The sequence below is a fragment of the Peromyscus maniculatus genome, chromosome 1 (genome assembly GCF_049852395.1).
Source record: "Peromyscus maniculatus bairdii isolate BWxNUB_F1_BW_parent chromosome 1, HU_Pman_BW_mat_3.1, whole genome shotgun sequence".
Classification (NCBI taxonomy): Eukaryota; Metazoa; Chordata; class Mammalia; order Rodentia; family Cricetidae; genus Peromyscus; species Peromyscus maniculatus.
The window spans coordinates 133,725,986-133,747,374 of NC_134852.1; the positions used below are offsets into that span (position 1 = coordinate 133,725,986).

A 21,389-nucleotide genomic window follows, 5' to 3' on the forward strand; every position below is an offset into this window, starting at 1 on the left:
GACAGTAAATCAAGGACTCTCTGCAAAGTGACTTCCCCAAGAGTGGTACCTGCAAAGTTCAAAATGAATTGAGGAATCTCTGCAGGTCCCTCAAGCTTTTTAAAGAATCATATACCAAAACTTATTCTTATACTTTTCAAATGTGTTTTTGCTGCCTATATTGTTGTACATCAGGTGAAGAGACAGAGTATTTGGTCCACTCTCACAGATAACTTGGACTGTCTACTCTATATCCTGTCATTACTTCCTGTCCAGACCCAGACATCTGGGACAGTTCTGGTGGAAGCCATGCTGAAGTCAGAGTGACACCAGCTTCTCATGTGCTGAAGCAGCAGGGCAGCCTTCTGCTCACATTTATATCTTGTATAGGAGAAATTCTTCAGGATTTTCCTTACTCTCCCTGTTCAAAGGGGAAGGTTGTTGAAGAAGTTGGCTTCTTGCCAAGTCTTCTGAAAAATGTCTATTTACTGAGCTTCATGAAGAGATGTCAATGATTGACTAATGATGCTTCAGTTCTTGACTCTAGTCTGTAGGGGATGCTTCTTTCATTTGCCACCTGAAAAGCTGCAATTACCAAAATTGCTTGTAATGCTTCTCCTTTAGGAGTTCACATTAGAGGTCCCTTCAGGAGAATTCATTGATGCATTCATGCATGCATACATTCATTCATTTCTCTCCCCATACCCCTTTAAGAGAGCACTCTTCAAGCCATGCACCAGGAGCCTGTCTACTAAAATAGACAACTAATAGATTTTGATGTTCAAGATCACTTGGGATGGACTTAGGGGTATTTTGGGAGATATTTGACAATTAACTTACTGGAAAAATGAAAACCCTCTTACTGTAGTGCTTGCCACTTTCTCTGGTATAAACACTCCCAACATGTCCACCTTGAAGCTAACAGTATTGTGTCACTGAAGGTATGCATAGTGGCTCTCTATAGGAGAGTCACTTCTATAGAGTGTATAGACCCTATAGAGTCATAGGAGCCAGTTCTAACACACCAAATCTCTACTCTCATGTTTTGCTTCAGTCACAACTTCACCCTCTGCAGATCACAGAAGAAAAGATGGGTAGAGTTAAGATTACATTAATAAATAAGAAGCAGCCTAGAAATGATGAAGTGCACGGACTCTGTTCTGTGTCAAGAGCATGCCTATGTCTGAACTCCAACACTGCCCCTTCCTATTGCATTACCCTGGATATGTTCAATATCTTGCAGCTCCTGTCCTCTCACCTTTAGGGTGGAAATCCTCACTGGGTTAGCTTCTGCTTAAATAGACTTGTATTTGTGGAGTTCTTAGAATACTGTCAATCACACAGTTACATGCTGTGCAAATGTTTGTTGAATAAAGAAGACTGATTCTACAAATATTTACTAAGTAGCTAGCTTGGGCCAAGCACATGTATCAGACACTGTGGGCATGACAGAGACAAACAGTGATTCTCCTCCTAGGAATTCACAGTGTAGATGGGTCATGGTGGCATACACAGAGGCAGGAGGATCATGAGCCCAAGGCCAGCTTAGGCAGTATAGTGAGTTTGAGGCTGGCCTGAGGCTGTACAGCAAGACTGTCTTGAAAACAGAGATGGAAGGTAATACAGCATATAGACTGCCTGATAGAAAGAAACAATAACATCCCTTTCCAGAGTCTTCAAGTTTCATTGTACAAGCCTTTTGCCTCATTAGTTAGATTTATTCAAATATATATTAATTAAATTATTATTTAAGTTATTTTATACTATTAAATTATTAATTAAATTAATCAAATATATGTATTAAAATTATTTGGGCATTGGTGGCACATGCCTTTAATCATAGCACTTAGGAGGAGAGTCAGGCAGATCTTTGTTGAGTATGAGGCCAGCCTGGTTTACAGAGATAGAGTTCCAGGACAGCCAGGGCTACACAGAGAAATCCTGTCTTTAAAAAAAAAAAAAACCAAAACCAACCAACCAACCAACCAACCAACCAACCACCACCACAACAACAATACTTGGGGGTTGGAGAGATGGCTCTGGGGTTAAGACCACTGGCTTCAATTCCCAGCACCCACATGGCAGCTCACAACTGTCTGTAACTCCAGTTTTACGAATCTGACACCCTCACACAGACATACATGCAGGCAAAACATCAATGCACTTAAAATAAAAATAAATACATTATTAAAAATTATTTATTTTATTTTATATGTGTTTTGCCTGCATGTATGTCTGTGTGCTACATTTATTCTTGGTGCCTGTAGAGGTCAGAAGAGGGCATCAGATCCCTTTAAATTGGACTTATGGATAGTTGTAAAACGCCATCTAGATGCTCACAATGGAACACAGGTCCTCTGTAGGAGCAACAGCTGCTCCTAATCCCCGAGTAATATCTCTAGACTCATTATCCTTTATTTTTTAAGGCTATTATGAATGGTGTTGTTTCTCTGATCTATTGGTTGTGTTTGTTGTTGGTTTATAAGAAATCTATTGATTTTTGTGTGTTAATTTTGTGTTCCAATACTGTACTGAATGTGTTATCAGCTGTAGGAGTTTCCTGGTGGATTGGGGTCTTTTATGTATAGGATCATCCTATCATCTGCAAATAAGGATACCTTGAGAGTTTTCTTTCCTATTTATATCCTCTTTCTCTTAATTTTTTTTTTTGTGACTAAGACTTCAAGCACTATAAATGAAGCATCCTCTCCTGACCGTCTGTTCTCAAGTACCCAGCAGTTGCTTTCCAAATTACCACACAGAGGCTTATGTTAATTATAAATGCTTGGCTGATGGTCCAGGCTTATTATTAACTAGCTCTTACATTTAAATTAATACATTCCTATTAATCTATTTTTTTTTTTTTTTGCCATGTGGTACGTGGCTTACTGGTCCTCCAGCATCCTGCTTCTTGGATGGTTTGTGGGATCTCCTCTGACTCTGTTCCTCTTCCTCTGAGTCCTTAGTTTGATTCTTGTGCCTAACCTTATCCTGCTTTGCCATAGGTCAAAACAGCTTTATTATCAAACAATGAGAGCAATACACATTCAGAGCATACAGAAAGACCATTCCACAGCAAAGCACTCTATTGAACAGGAATGGAGAGACTGGATATCCACTTCTTGTTCCTGATTTTAATGGAAATTATTTGAGTTTTTCTACATTTAGTATATTGCCTTTATTATATTGGGGTAATGTTCCCTGGATTGCTAGACTCTCTAGGACTCTTATCATGAATTGATGTTGGAGTTTGTCAAAGGCCTTCCTTGCTTCTAATTAGGTGATCATGTGGTTTCTGTCATTGAGTTTATTTATGTGGTGGTTAAATTTATTTAATTACATATACATATACACACACACACATATATATGTATATATATTTCATATAACCATCCATTTCTGGGATGAAGCCAACTTGATCATGACTTATATTTTTGATGCATTCTTGAATTCAGTTTGCAAGTATTTCATTTAGAATTTTTGTGTCTGTATATTAGTCTGTAATTTCCTTTTTTGTTAGGTCATTGTCTGGTTTTGATATTAAGTTAATATTGGCTTCAAAAAGGAGTTTAGAAATGTTCCTTTATTTTCTATTTTATGGGTTAATTTGAGTAGGATTGGTGATAATTATTTGAAGATCTGGTAGAATTCTACATTGAATCCATCTGACCCTGGGGCATTTTCAGTTGAGAGATTTTTAAATTACTACCTCTATCTCACTGGATGTTATGGGTTCATTTGAGTTATTTATTTCTTCTTTATTTAGCTTTGGTAGATCAAATATTTCTAGAAACTCACCCATATGGTTTAAAATTTCCAGTTTTTAGATATGAAAACTTAGACACACAAATATAAAACAGATAGAACATTTTCTTTAATTTTGCCAAGTACAAATAGACTAGATATTATAGTGGTAATTTTTTTTCCAGTTTTGGGGGAATACAGATCTTTTTAAAGTATAATCTTATGATTCACTGAATTTCCTCATTATCTATTATAATGTCTCCACTTTCATCTCCAATTTTGTTAGATTAGGTCCTCCCCCAACTTTTGGAAATTTAGCTAAAGTTTTGTCAATCTTGTTAACCAACCAACTCCCTAATTCATTGCTTCTTTGTGTTGCTAATTTGTTTGTTTCTATTTCAAGGTTACCAGAAGCTACAGTGCTCTTGACTAGCTTTCATAGTGCTGGAAGGTGCTATGCATATTACCACAGGAAGAAAAATAATCATCAATCTTTCTCATCTACTAACCCTGCAAGCTACAATAATAACCAGCCTGGCAAGATGTGCCTGATGCTGCAACACTGGCATGAATGTCATGGGCATAACCAATTATTTTCTGATCGGACTTAAGTCCCAATCAATGAGACAAACCCATATCTGGAACCATTATTAGGACCAAGAGCCTATGGCTAGACAGCTCATAAGCCCTAGGGGAGAACCTACTATGATTTTGCTAAATGAACACAGTATTAAACCAACCCCTAATGACTTATTGTCATACCCATAAATTAATGCATCTCTCAACCTTTACCAGAGAAACTTCTAATTCCAGGAGGTGTCAATTAACACAGAGAACCACGACTGGTCAAGGTGCAGAGAATTATCAGTCCTGAATGGGCCACCTGCATCACATTCCTTCCTGCCAAGGCTCAGAGATCATTATAAGACAGGGCAGACAGATTATAAGAGCCAGAGGCAGTGCATGCCTACAAGAAAACAGTGTTTTCTGGATAGAACAGGACAGTTACACATATGAACTCATAGTGATTGTGACAGCATGTACAAGAACTGCACAAGGCCAAGCCAGACAGCATCTCAGACTCAGGGGAGGAATGTAGGCACCAAATTCCATCACTAGCTGAAGAGCTACTGATAACTGATAGCTGTTGGGAGAGGCAGAGTCAGTTTTCTTTAAGAGTGTGGCTTCTGTTAGGTTGACTGCATGCCAGTGGATAGCCACACATCCAGAGTACATGGGCAGCACAAATTAGACTTTTTTTTGAAAGGGGATACAAAGTTGGGTGCATGGGGAAGAGGGTTGGATCTGGTAGGAGTTGATACTGTCAAAACATTGTAAAAACTTTTCTTAGAACTAATAAAGAATTAAAAAAATGGCAATAGCTAACAATGAGAAGTATATGGCAGAGAAAGGACAATTCTTTATATGTATTACTTAATTTTACCTGTTCACTTCAAAGACACCCTTATTATAAAATTCACATTAAAATTTATTAATGAAACCAATCATTAAAAATATTTGGCAATTTCTATTTCTTTTAAAAGATACATAGTATTTTTTACTACTTGTTTTTGGATGGTGCATTCTTATTTCAATTAAATTTTCCAGGCTTTGTAATATGGAGATTTTAAATATACCCAGAGACAGTGGTATAATGTTCCCTTATAAGCCCACCACCCACGGCCACCAATTGTCAACCTATGGCCACCTTTAATTAATTAATTCATGTACCTGCCTATTTTTCCCAACTGGATTATTGAAAAGGTTCTAGACACCATGAAATTCCATCTATACTATAGAGAGGCAAAACAAGCCTTGGAGAGCTTAAATTAGTTGGTTAAAAAGTCACACAGAGAATAAGTGAGAAAACCGAGACCTGAGCTCCGGGCTATTTTATTCCAAAATCCACATTTTTCACCAGAAAGTCAAATTTTAAGGCTCATTTAAGGTGTCCTAAATAAATAGAGAAACTCAGAAGAGAATGTAGGAGAGCTATGCAAAGTAAATGAAATTGCAAGACTATATAAGTTAGCTTTGTGTTGTAATCATAAAGTATTGGAGATAATCAGTGTAGAAAGAGGAAGCGTTTATTAGAACATAGTTCTGGAGGTTCCAGTTCAACACCACGTGTCCACATTGCTGAGAGCACTGAGTGGCATCGACAGGAAGTGTGTGGCAGGGAAAATGGAGAATCTTGAGCCAGGAAGCAAAAAGTGAGAAAGAATAGGTTACGGTTTATGTCCCTTTCACAGCTTATCTCCGTCAACCTAAAGCCCTCTGATTTAAAGGTGCCATTATCAACCATTAGCAGCTCCTAGGGTCCAAGTCTTCAACACATGGCCCTCTGGGGGACATTGAGCACCCAGACTGTAGCATGAAGATGGAGGTTGTCCAGAGCAGTGTGAAGCTTGCAGTGAGATACAGAGAAGGTCACTGAAGGGGTTAGGAGATAACTCTCTCTGGGGTTGGATGTTGTAGACTATTATTTTAAGGTGTGTTACTTTTGTTTATATTGCATTTGTTTAACCCTGTGAATCTGTGTTATTGTGCCTGTCTAAACCACCTGACAGTCTAACAAAGAACTGAACAGCCATAGCAAGGCAGGAGAAAGGAAAGGTGGGGCTGGCAGGCAGAGAGAATATATATAAGGAGAAATCTGAGAGGAGAAAAGAAGTAGCCAGAGAAGGAGGAGGATTCCAGGGGCCAGTCACTGAGCTACACAGCAGGCCACAGAGTAAGAGTAAGATTTACAGAAGTAAGAGAACAGGAAAAGCCCAGAGGCAAAAGACAGATGGGTTAAAGTTAAGGAAAGCTGGCAAGAAATAAGCCAAGCTAAGGCCAGGTGTTTATAATTAAGAATAAGCCTCCATGTGTGATTTATTTGGGAGCTGGGTTGCAGACCCCCCAAAAGAGCAAAATACAACAGTTGGAGGCTCTGAAAACTTTTTATTTTTATTTTTTTTTAAGGCAGGAGATCTTACTATGTATTTTTGGCTGGCCTGAAACTCAGGTAGACCAAGCTGTCCTTGAACTCTAGAGATTTTCCTGCCTCTCCCAAGTTCTGGACTGAAGGCATATACCATCATGTCTAGCTTCTGGGTCTATGTTGTTGTTTTTACTCTTTGGGGGGGGGGGGCCTGCCACCCAGCTCCCAAGTAAATCACACACATGGAGGCTTATTCTTAATTATGAATGCCTTAGTTTGGCTTATTTCTAGTCAGCTTTACTTATCCCATCTATCTTTTGCCTCTGGGCTTTTCCCCTTCTCTTACAACTATAAATCTTACTCTTACTCTGTGGCTTGCTGTGTAGCTGAGTGGCTGGGTAGCTGGCTCCTGATATCCTCTTCCTTCCCTGGCTACTCCTTTCTTTCCCTTTCCCAGTTTCTCCTTCTATATATTCTCTCTGCCTACCAACCCTGCCTATCCTTTCTCCTGCCTTGCTACTGGCCATTCAATTATTTTTATTTTATTTTATTTTACAATACTATTCAGCTCTACATAACAGCCACAGATTCCCTTGTTCTCCCCCTTCCTGCCTCCTCCCCTTCCCCCCCCAGCCCACCCCCCATTCCCACCACCTCCAGAGCAGGGTCTCCCCTGAGGACTAAGATCGACCTGATAGACTCAGTCCAGGCAGGTCCAGTCCCCTCCTCCCAGACTGAGCCAAGCATCCTTGCATAAGTCCCAGGTTTCAAACAGCTAACTCATGCAATGAGCCCAGGACCTGGTACCACTGCCTAGATGCCTCCCAAACAGATCAAGCCAATCAACTGTCTCACCTATTCAGAGGGCCTGATCCAGTTGGGGGCCCCTCAGCCTTTGGTTCATAGTTCATGTGTTTCCATTCGTTTGGCTATTTGTCCTTGTGCTTTATCCAACCTTGGTTTCAACAATTCTCGCTCACATAAACCCTCCTTTCTCACTAATTAGACTCCCGGAGCTCCACCTGGGGCCTAGCCATGGATGTCTGCATCCAGATTCCTCAGTCCTTGGATGGGGTTTCTGGCACAACTATTAGGGTGTTTGGCCATCCCATCACCAGAGTAGGTCAGTCCCGGCTGTCTCTCAGCCATTGCCAGCAGTCTACGGCCATACCACCCTGAACGCGCCCGATCTCCTCTGGCCATTCAGTTCTTTACTACACCATCGGGTGGTTTAGACAGACACAGCAACACAGCTTCACAGAGTTAAACAAATGGAACATAAACAAAAGTAACATCCCTTAAAATAATATTCTACAACAGGTCTATTTTTAAGAACCTCCCTGTGAGTCTCTGCTATAACGTCCTGTACAGTCTGAGAACCCAGGCGAGCTGTTCGCTGCAGTCAGCTGGACTCCAGGGGCAATCATTCAGCAGTTTTATTTTCATACCACAGTGTATGTTCAAATTGGTTCTGAATGAAATCCCCAGGGAGCCCGGGATTTTCCAGGTCATTATTAGTCACTCAGTTTTTCAGTCACTTCAAACCATAGAGAAAGTCTCATTTCAGTAAATACATATAAACTTCAAATTTCAGTTACAGGTCTTTGGAAGGGAGGTGAGAAGCCTTCTTCCTGGGTGAGGGTGTGCTTTGGGCTGGCAGCTCCCTGTGGGGAGTGAGCTTATATTTTTGCTTTCTGTTGCTGAGATAAACACCACAGCCAGAAGTATCTTGGGAAGGAGAGGGTTTATTTAGCTCACACATCCTGATCACTGTCCATCACTGGCAGAAGCCAAGGCTGCGACTCAAGCAGGCAGGAACCTGGAGGTAGGAACTGAAACAGAGGCCATGGGATAATGCGGCTTACTGGCTTGCTTCCATCACTTGTTCAGATTTATTTATTTTTCATTTCTTTTTTTTTAAGTTTTCTTTTTATTTATTCTTTGTGTCTTTCACAGCATGCCTCTTGGTCCCACTCATCTTCCCCCAACCTCAATAAAACAAAATAAAATTTAAAAGAAAAAAAAAAGGAAAAAAAGAAGTGGAGAATCATCATGGAAGCTGCAGTGTGACGGTGAGTCACACAGCAAACCCCTTCATCCATACATTTTTTTTTTTTTTTTATTTTTCGAGACAGGGTTTCTCTGTGTAGTTTTGAGCCTTACCTGGGACTCACTTGGTAGCCCAGGCTGGCCTCGAACTCACAGAGATCCGCCTGCTTCTGCCTCTCGAGTGCTGGGATTAAAGGTGTGCGCCAACACCGCCCGGCTATCTATACATTTTTACACGCAGGCGTTCATCGCAAAGAATCACACTGGTCTGATTTGAGGCCCCTGGTCTCTGCTGCACCATCGATGCTGAGCCCTCACTGGGTCTCTTCCTGGACATCCTGTTGCTGCCCTGTGCTGTGGAGATCCTGAAGCCCTGGGTCCGCAGGACTGTGCACCCTGCCCCCACCTGTGCTCCCGCAGATCACAGATAGGCTGGATGTTGGGGTGGCCAACATATAACCCTGCTTCTGGGCCTGGGTAGTTTCAGGGTTGGTCAGCCCGCCAGCTCTCCCCTGTTTTTGCCACCAGGGTGAGCTCTCCAGCATTGCCCTGCTAGTTCACCCCTTGCAGTAACAAGCAAGTTCTCTGGCTTTCACGTCCTCAGGGTTGGTTCTCCCGCATGTACACCTTCAGGGTCAGCTCTACTCTGTTGCTCAGGTGAGGTGTAGGGGCCACTTTCCTGAGTGCTGCAGCTGATGAGGGGCAGGGACAGCTCTCCTGCTCTATGACCTCAGGGTCAGCTCTTCCACCTGCCTCAGGCATTGATGGATGGGGCATCTCTCCCCGACCCCTGCTGCCACATGACGGATGAGTAATGGGAACAGCTCTCCCATGGTCACCCCCACACACCTGTGCCAACAGGGTCAGCTCTACTGTGCTGCCCAGGAGAGGTGCAGGGCCCAGATTTATTTCTTATACAACCCAGGCCCACCTGTCCAGGGGTGGTACCACTTGTAATGAGTTGTTCCCTAATACATCAATAATTAATAAAAGAAAACACACCCAAGACTTGCCCAGAGGCCAATTTGATGGAGGCATCTTCTCAACTGGGGTTCCCTTTTCCCAGATGACTCTAGCTTGTGACACACACACACACACACACACACACACACACACACACACACACACTACTAAGCAGGACAGAGGCTTGAGACCCACTTCCCACTTTGTTCATTCAGGCTTCTCTCTTACCTCACTTGTCAGCTGCTTCTGAACTTTCCAGAGCTTCCCTCTGAGGGCAGGAGAGGATGGAAAAGTAGGAGATTCTGGAGAGTTAGTCAGTTGTCCAGTATCTACAGTGGTCTAATGCATTTGTCCCATTGCTTAACTTTTTATAGCGTATTTAACTGTAGGAAAGATTTTTTTCAACTTACAAGATCTCAGTTTTTTTTTCTGTCAGCTTCATTTTAATTTCAGGATATATATCTACTCACCATCCCTTAGTGTATTAACCTTACTCAATCCAGATTCTGGAATTAGCTCTGTGTTGTTTGGTGCCAGCCCCTCTGTTTGTTCGACCTCCCACCTCTCCTTCATGCTGTTTGCCTCAATGATTTGATTGTCTAGATTAATCAGTGTGGCTCCCTTAGCACAAGCACTGTGCTCCAGCTGTGAGTGCAGACTTTGATTACAAGAGACTTAGTGCAGGGAACGTGCTAGATAGCTAAGTTTCTTGTAAGAATATAGAAAGTGCTTAGCTTTTGGAAATTTGGACAAAGATGTTGCTCTAATTAATGCTGTGTAATGAACAATTGTAAAACCCAGTCATTAAACAATAATCAGTTATTGTTCGGTGAAAGAATGAATGGGTTGCTTGGGGTCAGCGACGCTTAGCTTCGGGTGCGTTTAGGGATGTTCCACTGTTACTCAGAGTGAGTTTGTCTGCCATATGGCATAAATTCAGGAGGCTAAGCCAAAACATGGAAGTACACATAGAGCCTCTGTTTCATTCATGCTTGTTTATATTCCATTGGTCAAAGCTAATCATAGGATGTTTCCAACATGGATGAAACAAGGCATATAATTCTTTTACATGGAGAAAGTGGAGGTTAATCAATGATCTTATCAACCACAGCTGGTCATCTGAATTGAGCCCAGTGGGCTTAGATGTCATGAATGAGAAGGAAAGTGGTGGGGTAGAAGGCTGAAGAGAAAGAGAAGGGCTGTATCAGTCCGTAGAGCCTTCTTGGTCTAGCTAAAGGTGTTGGGTCCTAAGTGTCATGCAAAGCAGTTGGAAGCATTTAAACATGGACGTTCAAGTATCAGTTTACTTAAAGACGATGCTGTCATGTAAAGGATAGATGGGTGGAAGAGATACAAAGACTCAGAGCAGTTAAATGGTCTGATAAGTGACAGTGGTTTGGACAGAGCAGAACAGAAGAGACGCCCACTGGTCCAAGGTGTGTTCTCTGTATGGTTTTGTTTGTTCAGGAGTTGAAATGAAGTTGAGGAGGCTTGAGGATGACTTTGGACCCCTGACATCTGTGGCAGGTGAATTGTGATCTGGCAAAGGGACCTATTTGAAGAAGTGGATTAAAAGTTTGGTTTTGGCATTCTGAACTCCACATGTGTATGACACAATACTCATAAAATATCTCCAGATAAGCCTAACAGGCAACATGCGGGGTCTATATGAATGAAACTATAAACCTCTATTGGGGGCCATAAAAGGAGATTTGAATCAATGGGGTGTCAAACTTTGCACTTGGGTAAGAAGACTCTAGGCTGTAAAGATGTCAGCTCTCACTAAATAAATCTATACATTCAATGCAGTTTCAAATCAAACCTCAATACTGTTTTGTCCTTAAGACTTGGAGCAATTACCAGGAATGTTCTCTGGAATAAGAATAATGAGAACTAACCTGCATCATATATTACGATGTGTTATAAAACAATGAAATTTATAGTAGCCGCAGCTGGAGGGATAGACTGATAGATCAATGGCATGGAACAGCATGAAGAAGTCCACCCAAGGATGGATGAGGATTTAGTACATTACAGAGAGAGTGCAGGGATGTGGGAGAAGAAGCAGATTATTCAGTAAGTGGTTTAAGGACCATTTGGAGGAACAGTGGTACATCATCTGTGGGGTGTTGCCTCTCCCTTTATGTCAGCTGTATACTGCTCTGTAGTTTCATTCTAGATTAGGTCAATAAGTTATATTCATATTAATGGGTCAGTAAGTTGGCTCAGTGAATAAAGGTGCTTGCTGCCAGGACTGATGACCTGAATTCGATTCCTAGAACTCGATTGACAGAAAAAGAACTGACTCCTGTAAATTCTATTATGGCCTCTATAAACATGCTTGTGCACATGTTCACATGCACATACATATACATACAAATAAACAGATTTTTAAATTTTAGATTCACATTGATGTATTTTTAGGGTTTTCTGTTTTTGTTAACAAACAATAGTTTTAGAAGATGTTTAGGTGCTGAAGAGATGGCTCAGTGGTTACGATCAGCTCTTCCAGAGGACTTGTGTTTGATTCCCAGCACCTACATGGAGGCTCACAGCCATTTGCAACTTCAGTTCCAGAGGATGTGTCACCCTCTGCTAGCCTCTGTGGCCACTGTACATATGGTGCACAGACGTACACACAGGTAAAATATCCATACACATACAATGATAATAAAAATTTTAAAAAGAAAATGTTTGGTAATGTGTGAATTCTTCTCTAGGGTAGATTCTGAAGAATGGGTTTGTTCAGGAAGTATATACTTACAAAATGCTTCTAAATGTCCCTCTGAAATTCTAAACCACACCACAGCTTCAATGGATAAGGAAAGAAATAAAAATCAAACCCGAATAAAATAGATAGAAAGTTAATAAAAATAGAAGCAGAAATAAACAAAATATAGGAAGCTTGAGATCAATAAAAGCCAGAGTTGGATTTTTGATAGAATGTCAAAACACACAAGTTGTTTGTTAGGATGGTCATGGCAAGGGCAGACTGGTCTGGGGTACAGAGGCATTTTCAGAGAACTGGGGAATGCTTCGCACAACAAATCAGCTGAAGTCAGAAGGTAAGACAAACGCCGCCTGTGATGGGAATGTCCATGGGGACGTCTTTGGAGGCATGTGTGTGCTGAGGGTGGAGGAGATGCTCTAGAAACCCTGGCTTCTGGTCATCTTTGACTCTCATCACCACTTTCTAAATTAGACTAGCTTATGTGAGAAATGCCTTTAAACTACACATTCACCCTTGAGGTGGTGAGAGCCTCAGCCGAGGCTGTGATCAGCCTGTTCACGTTGCTCTGTTGAGTCACTGTTCCTCTAATTGGAATATCAGGAGAGATGGCCCACATGCTTTAAAACGCTAGTCTCCCTCTCTCCCTTAAAATATATATATATATATAAAACATTTAATGGAGCATGTATAGTTGAAAATCCACATATAATAAATGTATGGATGATGTGATTCAACTATATAACTTTATACCAATTCATTTGAAAACCTCAGATGAAATGGACAAAAATGTCAAGGAAAATATAAATTTCCAAAATTGGCCCAAGAAAAACCAATAGAAAACACTCATAAAAAATAGAGATGGCAGTTAAAGGACCATCTACCAATCTGCCCTTTCTTTCTGTTGTCCAGAGCACAAGCCCTTAGTAGTTATAGGCAGGTTCTCTCCGATCCCAGGAAAGAGCCTGATTCACCTTACATTTTAAAGCAGAGAAAAATGTAGAGACTACCTCTCTTATTTTATAAGGCCAGTTTATTCCTGATACAAAGACAAGAAAATAAAATTACAGGCTAATACAGGAGGAAACAATTTGATAAGATACTGAGTAATTGAATCTAGTGGCACATTAAAATCATAATGCATCTCGATCAAGTAGGATTTATGTGAGTAACTCAAGCTTGGGAATCAGTATGAACTACCTGTGAACATCACCTGATTTACAGACTGAAGGGAGGCAAACCCTGCCTGTGATGCTACAGGACTCAGAAGAGAAAAAGTAAAAAAGTATCCACCCTAAAAATATACAACCAAGGTTGCACAATACATGAAGCATATTAGGAACATTGTCTCAAGTTATTTAGTCACCTGCTTTGATTACCCGTGTTTGCAATTCCAGTGGCTGCCTAGTCAATGCCATGAAATATAAGGAAAAACACTGGGCAGGAGTATAGACCTTCCAAATAGTATAAGCAGGAACAATGTTCTCTGTGTCTTCTTTGATGTCTTCACACTTCTTTTAAGCACAGAAGGAGCCCACTCTAGTTCCTCTTTTGTAACTCAGTCATAAACACGAAGTCACTTCCCATAGCTACACGTGGTATGCGAGTCCAGTAGCTGGTTTTAATCAGGTCTCCCATGGTGAACCTTGGGTTTTGTCTATTTCTTGGCTGCATGCAAAACTTCTTTGCCCATGTCACTGTGTTCAAAGGTTCATTTCTGGATATTGAACTGTTAGATTAGAAAGAGCTTAGTTGTCCTTCAACAGGTGAACAGTTAAGCAGATTATGGTTTGATTTGAACTCCAAACCACAGAATACACCTTGGCAATGGAAATCCATACACGTACAACTTGGATGTGTCTAGAGAGTTATTATACTCAATGAAAAAAGATAACACAAAGAAATCCTGAATGGTATGATTCCATTTATGTAACATTTAAATTGTATTTTTTGTTTTCCTCTTTCCCAGAGTTTTTTGGAATATAATTGACAACACACACACACACACACACACTTGAGGTATATAGTGTGATGTCTTAATATGTGTATATTATGAGATGATTATGGGTTATGGATTATGGCCTAAAATTTGTTCATCAGTTTGCATAGGGACCTTCTATTGGGGGGGTAAATATTCAAGACTCACTTAGTAAATCTGTAGTCTAGATGCATGTGTACTAACTGTACATTAGATCATAAGAATGCATAACTAAAACTTCTTCATTAAGATCTCCCTATTCCACCATCCCAGGCCTTGTCAGCAGTTACTATGCTCATGTCTACGAACTCAACCTGCTTAGATGTCACACGTGAGGTTACACAGCATTTCTTTCTGTTTCTGGCTTATTTAGCTTAGTATAATGTTCCAGGTGTATTTGTACTGCACATTACAAAAAACTTGTCTTTTAAAAGGCAGACAAATACTCTATCATCTATCTATTTATGATAGATATGAATATCTCAATCTGTCCATTACATTTTCATCATCTATCCATCCATCCATCCATCCATCCATCCATCCATCCATCCATCCATCCATCCATCCATCTATTCCTGGACCATTAGATGATTTCTCATCTTGGCAATTCTGAAAAATGCTGCAGTGAACTCTATAGTGTAGCTCTCTCTGAGATGATAATTTCAAATCCTTTGGACATGGACTCAGAAACAGTGTTCTGGTTTACATGGTAATTCTCTCTACACTTTTGAGGAGCCCCTCTCCCATGTTGCATAGAGACTTTATAAATCTATGTTCCCAACAGAAGTGAGCAACAGTTTGTCTTCACATCCCCACCGACATTTGTTATTGCTTGACTTTTTCTGGGTTTTAACTGGTATGCAGAGGTCACCTTGGGGTTGTGTGTAGTTGGCATCTCCTTCAGCAGCTTTGACCAGTCATCTCACCTAGATATTCTGGGCAGAATGGCCAGTGAAGTCTGCAGGTAGGTTTGCTTGGTACCTGTGTGTGCAGAGATGGGCACGAACCCCAGGTCCACTGGGGCAGACTTGCTGCTTGGATCTTAGCAGACACTCGGGTGGAACCTGGACCTACAGAGGTTGGTCTCAGGTTCTGGGTCTGTGGGAGCTGGCCTGGAGTTTGCATCTACTGGGGCATAACTGGACTCTGGGATGCTACCTTCTCACACACTAAGTGAATCCCCTCATGAATTTAATAAATAATTCATTATTTTTGCATTTCTAAAAAAATCTACTCTTGACTTATTCTTTTATGTTTCATTGAACTTGACTTACTAATATTTTATTCAGGAATTTTGCATCTATTTTAAACCATGAAAATGGCCATTGGTTTTACTTGATTTTGTTTCAGTCTTAGGGCTTTGCATAGCACAAAAGATTTGAGATCTCTGGATAAAGCTGAAGGACACTTCTCTAAGGTATGTGCATGGGCGTATACATCTAAGTGAGCACTTGTGCATATGATCATATGTATGAGAATGTATGCATGGGGGGAGTCCATTTGTATGAACTGTGAGGAAGCACTCCAAGTAGCCAGTGGGTATAGAGAAATGGATTACAGTCAAGAAGCAGGGAATCTATGCTCAGGAGGCACATGGGGCATTAGTGATAAAAAAAAAAAATCAGCAGTTTAAGACAATGCATATTTATTCTCCCAGTTTCTGTGGTTACAAGCCTTGCCATAGCTTAGGCATGTCTTTTGTTTAGAGTCTCACAAAGCTGCAGTAGAGATGTTTACAAGGATTTGGCGCGCGCGCGCGTGTGTGTGTGTGTGTGTGTGTGTGTGTGTGTGTGTGTGTGTGTGTGTGTACATGCATGTGCAGATGCTGGCCAGAGGAGGACATAGAGTGTCTTGTTTTATTGATCTCTACCTTATTCCCTTAGGACAGGATTTCTCACTCTTCCAGGCAAATAGAAATCCAGTCTACCACCAAATATTTGCCCACAAACTTGTTATTTTTATAAAATACAAGAAACCTCCCCCCAAATGTTCTAGTTTGCTTTCTCTTGCTGTGATAAAACTCTGATCAAAGCCGACTTAGAGAAGAAAGGGTTTATTTTCTCTTGTAAGTTACAGTACAGTCATCAAGGGAAGCCAGAGCAGGAACCTGGATGCAGTTAACTCAAGCAGAGACCATGGAAGAATGCTGGTTACTGGTTTGCTCCCCCTGTCTTGCTCAGCTACTTTTCTTATACATCCCAAGCCCACCTACCCAGGGATCACAGTAGGCTGGGCCCTCCTCTATTTACAATTAATAAAATACCCCCACAGACATGCCTTTAGACCAATCTGATGGAGGTAAATTCTCTACAGAAGTTCCTCCTCTCCAGGTAAATTAAATCGACAACCACAATTAACCATCACACCAAACTCTTGCAAAAAACCCCAAATCAGAAGAGAAATGCCCAAGTCACAAAATGCAAAAATTACCAGCTGAAAACTGAGTTCAAGAGGGAAGGAAGAAATTATCAGTACTCAGTGGTATTTAGAGATCAAAGATGCCATCAGAACTCTAAAAACCTGCTAAGCAAAATAGAACTGGAGGCCTAGGATGTTGAGGTATCATCACAGGACATGAGTCACCAGTAAGAGCCACTGAGAACCATGTTAGAAACCTTGGCACAAAGAGCTCTTCCAGAGTGCAGAATGAAAAGATAGAGAAACGTCAAATATAAGTCATGGGCTAGAATGTGGGAGGATGGACTTTTCGTTATGTTACAAAATCAGTCTAATGACAGTTGAGAAGGAGTTGAGAAGAGACCAGAGGGAACAATGATAGAAATGATGGGAGGCTTCCAGAGCTTGAGACAGACGCCCAGAATGCAGGGAGGTGCCCACAAATCCCACGCTGATAGGTTAGGTTAAACCCTAAGAATAAAGAAAGCATCCTGAATTTTTCAGGAGGAAGAAACAGGGTTTTGTGACTATAAAGAGAACTGAATTGGCACCAGAGTTCTCAGCAGCAATAATGAGAATGAGGAGAAAATAGCATTCAGAATTCTAAGAAAAAAATTATTTTATACCTGAAATTCTCTGTCAGTTAAACCATTAATCACATGTGGAGAATGTAAAGAAGTTTTCATATACACAAGTGTTTAAGAATTTTATTGCTCAGGGTTCTTCTCTACAAGCATTAATTAAGGATGTATTCCCACAAACTGGAAATAAATGAAAGAAAAAAAATCTGAGATCCTACAAACAAAAACAAAACCCAGTGTTGGGCTCTACAAACCAGTAAGTCCAACACATCTGGGAACAATTTGGAATGAAAGCCCAGCTGTTTCCAGTAAGGAATTATGAGTTTACACTGTGAGGCAAGAGGAAATACGCCTGGTCTTACTAAGGTCTAGATGTTGATTAACTACTGCTGAGGAGAGAAGAATATATAATTTGGGGTCAACTTAAGGATAACACTAGAAGAAGTGTGTGTGTGTGTGTGTGTGTGTGTGTGTGTGTGTGTGTGTGTGTGTGTGTGTGTCCCCGTCCGTCCGTCCGTCCCCAGAACAACTAGGAAAAGTTAGCAAAGAAAATATCATCAAAGGGGAGGTATTCAAGGGACTGATAGTCTGGAAGTTGGGGGTCAGGGGTCACCTATGTGCCTGTTATTGAGCTCACCAATCTTCAATGGACAGAGGCAAACCCATGGTCACACAGACGGCCCTGGTTAAACTCAGCAGGTCACAAAACCAACAAAAAGACGTGAATATGGCAAAAGACCTGTGGGGAGGAGGGGATGAGAGGGATGATCAGAATGTATTATAAGTATATGAAATTATCAAAGAACAACTTAATATGAAAAGAAAATACCATCAATCCCACAGAAATTAGAAAAAGAATATAAAAGGTCAAGAAAGCATAATGATAGCAAATATGAATCATGGTGGCAAATTAAATGAAATATTAGTATTTAGAGTAAATATGAGTGAAACTCTTGCTTAAAAATGTGGACAATGTAGCCACAATTTACTGAGTATTAGTCATGATATAAATGCTGTACTAGCCACTTTCAATGGATAAATTCATTCAGAGCCAACAATAAACTCTTTTGTTTTTGTTTTTGTTTTTTTTTGTTTGTTTGTTTTTCAAGACAGGGTTTCTCTGTGTAGCTTTGGAGCTTGTCCTGGAACTCACACTGTAGACCAGGCTGGCCTCGGACTCACAGAGATCCACCTGCCTCTGCCTCCCAGGCGAAAAATTAACTCTGAATGCTCCTCTTTTCAGTTTCATAAGAAAGACATGAAACTGAAGGCTGGGAGGGATTGAACCGTGTGCTCAATGTGCAGAAGTCAGGCTCAAACCAGGCTTTTCAGAGCTCCAGCCCTTGCTCTTAACCACTCGATTAAACTGTCACTGAGCTTGGTTGGACAAAAATTTGCATGTTATGTGTAAGATGTAACGACAAAGCAATGTTAAAGCCTGAAAATACAGCACTGGAAAAAAAGACCCACTAGATGAATGATAAAAACTGAGAGGCAAGGCAGTCGTTAATACCTGCATCCTGGAATGTGAGCCTGTTATGGTGGAATTCTGTCTGTCTTAAACATGTAACTGAGTATGTCCATGGTGGCAAGAATGGACTGTGTATGTAGATTATTCAAGTTGCTGTTTAATGCTGTTCTAGTCATACAGTTTAAAAAGATTTATAAGCTAATGAATGAATGCCATCCCTGGTCCATAGAAAGTGATCAGTGCTCTGGAGTCTAATGAAAATCAAGGTAGGCAAGGGGAATGCCACTGTGAACTGTGTCAGGTGAACACAGAACTGAGCCCTAAGACGGAAACTAAAATGGGGAACGCTTTTCAATAGAGGTGTCACCAAGCACCTTCTCTCATCACACTTTGACAATTCCCCTCTCTGTGGGAGTGAGGAGGGTGGGGGACCAGGAGGCACCGTTCGAGACTGACAGTGTCAGTCACATGCCTCCCGTTCAAAGCGGTGAGATGTTTTCAGCCAGAAAGGGAAAGAAAAAAAATAAAAAGGAGCCCTCAACTTTTCTTATTTCATCCGAACTGGGTTGTCTGTCCCTTTGCAGTTGCCATGACAACAGCAGCTCTCCTCCTTCTTCATTTGGCTCTATTTCCAAACCGAGAACAATGAATGCAAAAGATCAGAAAATGGGAAAGGCAAGTAGGCATTAAAGGCATTAGAATTATTTACCCTGGAGAGGAGAATGCTAAGAGGTGGCAATTATATTGTTCTGGGCTATTAAAGGTTACTACTACAGAAGGAGTTCCCTGCTTGGGCCCAAGATATAATCAGATTTATGATAACTGTAGGAAAATAGCTTTAGGGAGAAAAAGTCCCTTATGCAAAGTTCCGTGGGTCTTTTTTTTTGCCTCAGTTGGGGTAACAGGATGGGGGGCATCTGAAATTAAGTATTTTGCCTAAGTTGTTTTCCCCCAAAGTCCTTAGCCAGTGAGACAGTAGCAACACAAACAAACAAACAAACAAACAACCACACACATAGACACACACACAGATACAGACACACATAGACACACACACACACACACACACACACACACACACACACACACGGTTTCTCTTCATCAAGTATCTAAGTAGTTTTATATGTGTGTTCTTTTTATGTGCATGTGTGTATGCATGTGTACATATGTGTGTGCAGGGCAGAGAATCAGGCAGCCTCCTGTCTCTGTCTTCCAGTGCTGAGGGTAAGTGTGCATCACCAAATCTGGATTTTCACATGAGCGCTGCTGGGGATCAAAGTCAGGTTCTTCTGCTTGCGAGATAGTCACCTTGTCTGTGGAGCTGTGTCCACAGCACTCAAGTGGATTGTGATCTCAGTCTCTGCAGAGACCCTGTAAGGGGGACATAACCATTATCCCCATTTTAGAGATGAGAGCACTGAGGGTCAGAGAGCTTAGTTACTTGCCCAAGGTCACATAGCCAGTGAAAGGCAGAACTTGGACTTGAGCCCAGCAAGACTGCCTTTCTAACTAACAGCAGCTTCTCTTTTGGTTCCTATTGCATGGGGGCCTAGAAAGGGATCCTGGGTAAGGCTGTGGCCAACATAAACTCTAATGCTATGCATTCGCCAAGCCATCATTTAACATTTATTTATTTATTTATTCACTCATTTATTGACTTTACTGAGCACCAACGCTGTCTAAGCAGAGTGGCTGTGCTTTCAGAGAACTCTGACTGAGGGAAGAGGGCAAAACGATGCAACTAATCGATTGAGGTTTTGGCTAGACCACAGGCTGAGCCACAGCGGCAGGACAAGTGAGAACTAAACAGCCTGTCTACACCTCAGTGTCCTCACCTACAAAATAACCAGGATAAGGGTTACTGTAAATGTTAAGTCCGTATGTCAAGGCTCTCAGGACGATGTCTGGCTCGTAAGGGCTAAGTGATAGGTTTAACCGGGGGGCTCATGTCTTCCTTAGTAACAATTAGGAGTCTTAAAGTAGGAGCTATTTATTGAATACTTACTGTATGTAGCCAGGCATGGAGAAAACAGCAGAAAGCAGGAAGCACAAGGTCTCCAAACCCTTGTAGTCTTAGGCAGAATCACTGAGAGAAGCAAGAAAGTCACTTGAGTAGCTTCAGGTGGCAGTCAGTGCTGTGAAGAGGAAAGACGAGGCAGGCAGAGGAGAACAGAATGGAGGGGTGTGTGGGAGGGTGAAGGATGTACTTCAGTCAGGAGGGTTGGGATGACCACCTTTGAGGAAGGAACTGGTTACCGGTGGGTTTAGGAGAAGAATCATGGGAGAAAAAGGACAGGAGAGGTAAGTTTGAAGCAAGCTTGGAGGTGAGATAATGGGGTTGGAACATAGAAGCTGTTGTAGTTGATCTGGCTGTCAACTTGACTGGATTGAGAGACCCCCACCCCCTGCCAGGAGATGATATAGTTCTGGATTATACACTGCCAGATGTGAGGACTTTGAACTAATGAATGGATCAGTCCCTTGACTGATTCATGTTATGATGGCATATTGGATGATAATGAAGGGTAAGAGATGGAGCCTTTGGAGGAAGTAGGCCAGTGGAGGGGTGTACT

At 41.3% G+C, this 21,389-nt stretch overlaps 1 long non-coding RNA gene across 2 annotated transcripts in view; it reads left to right on the forward strand.

Annotated features, from left to right (window-relative positions):
* The window catches only part of LOC121831542 (uncharacterized), an 83,617-nt gene that overhangs the window by 22,599 nt on the left and 39,629 nt on the right, over positions 1–21,389 (forward strand). For both annotated transcript variants that reach the window (XR_013044739.1, XR_013044736.1), the window contains exon 2: positions 15,718–15,784. This is a non-coding gene — a long non-coding RNA (uncharacterized LOC121831542). The remainder of the gene's footprint in view (positions 1–15,717; positions 15,785–21,389) is intronic.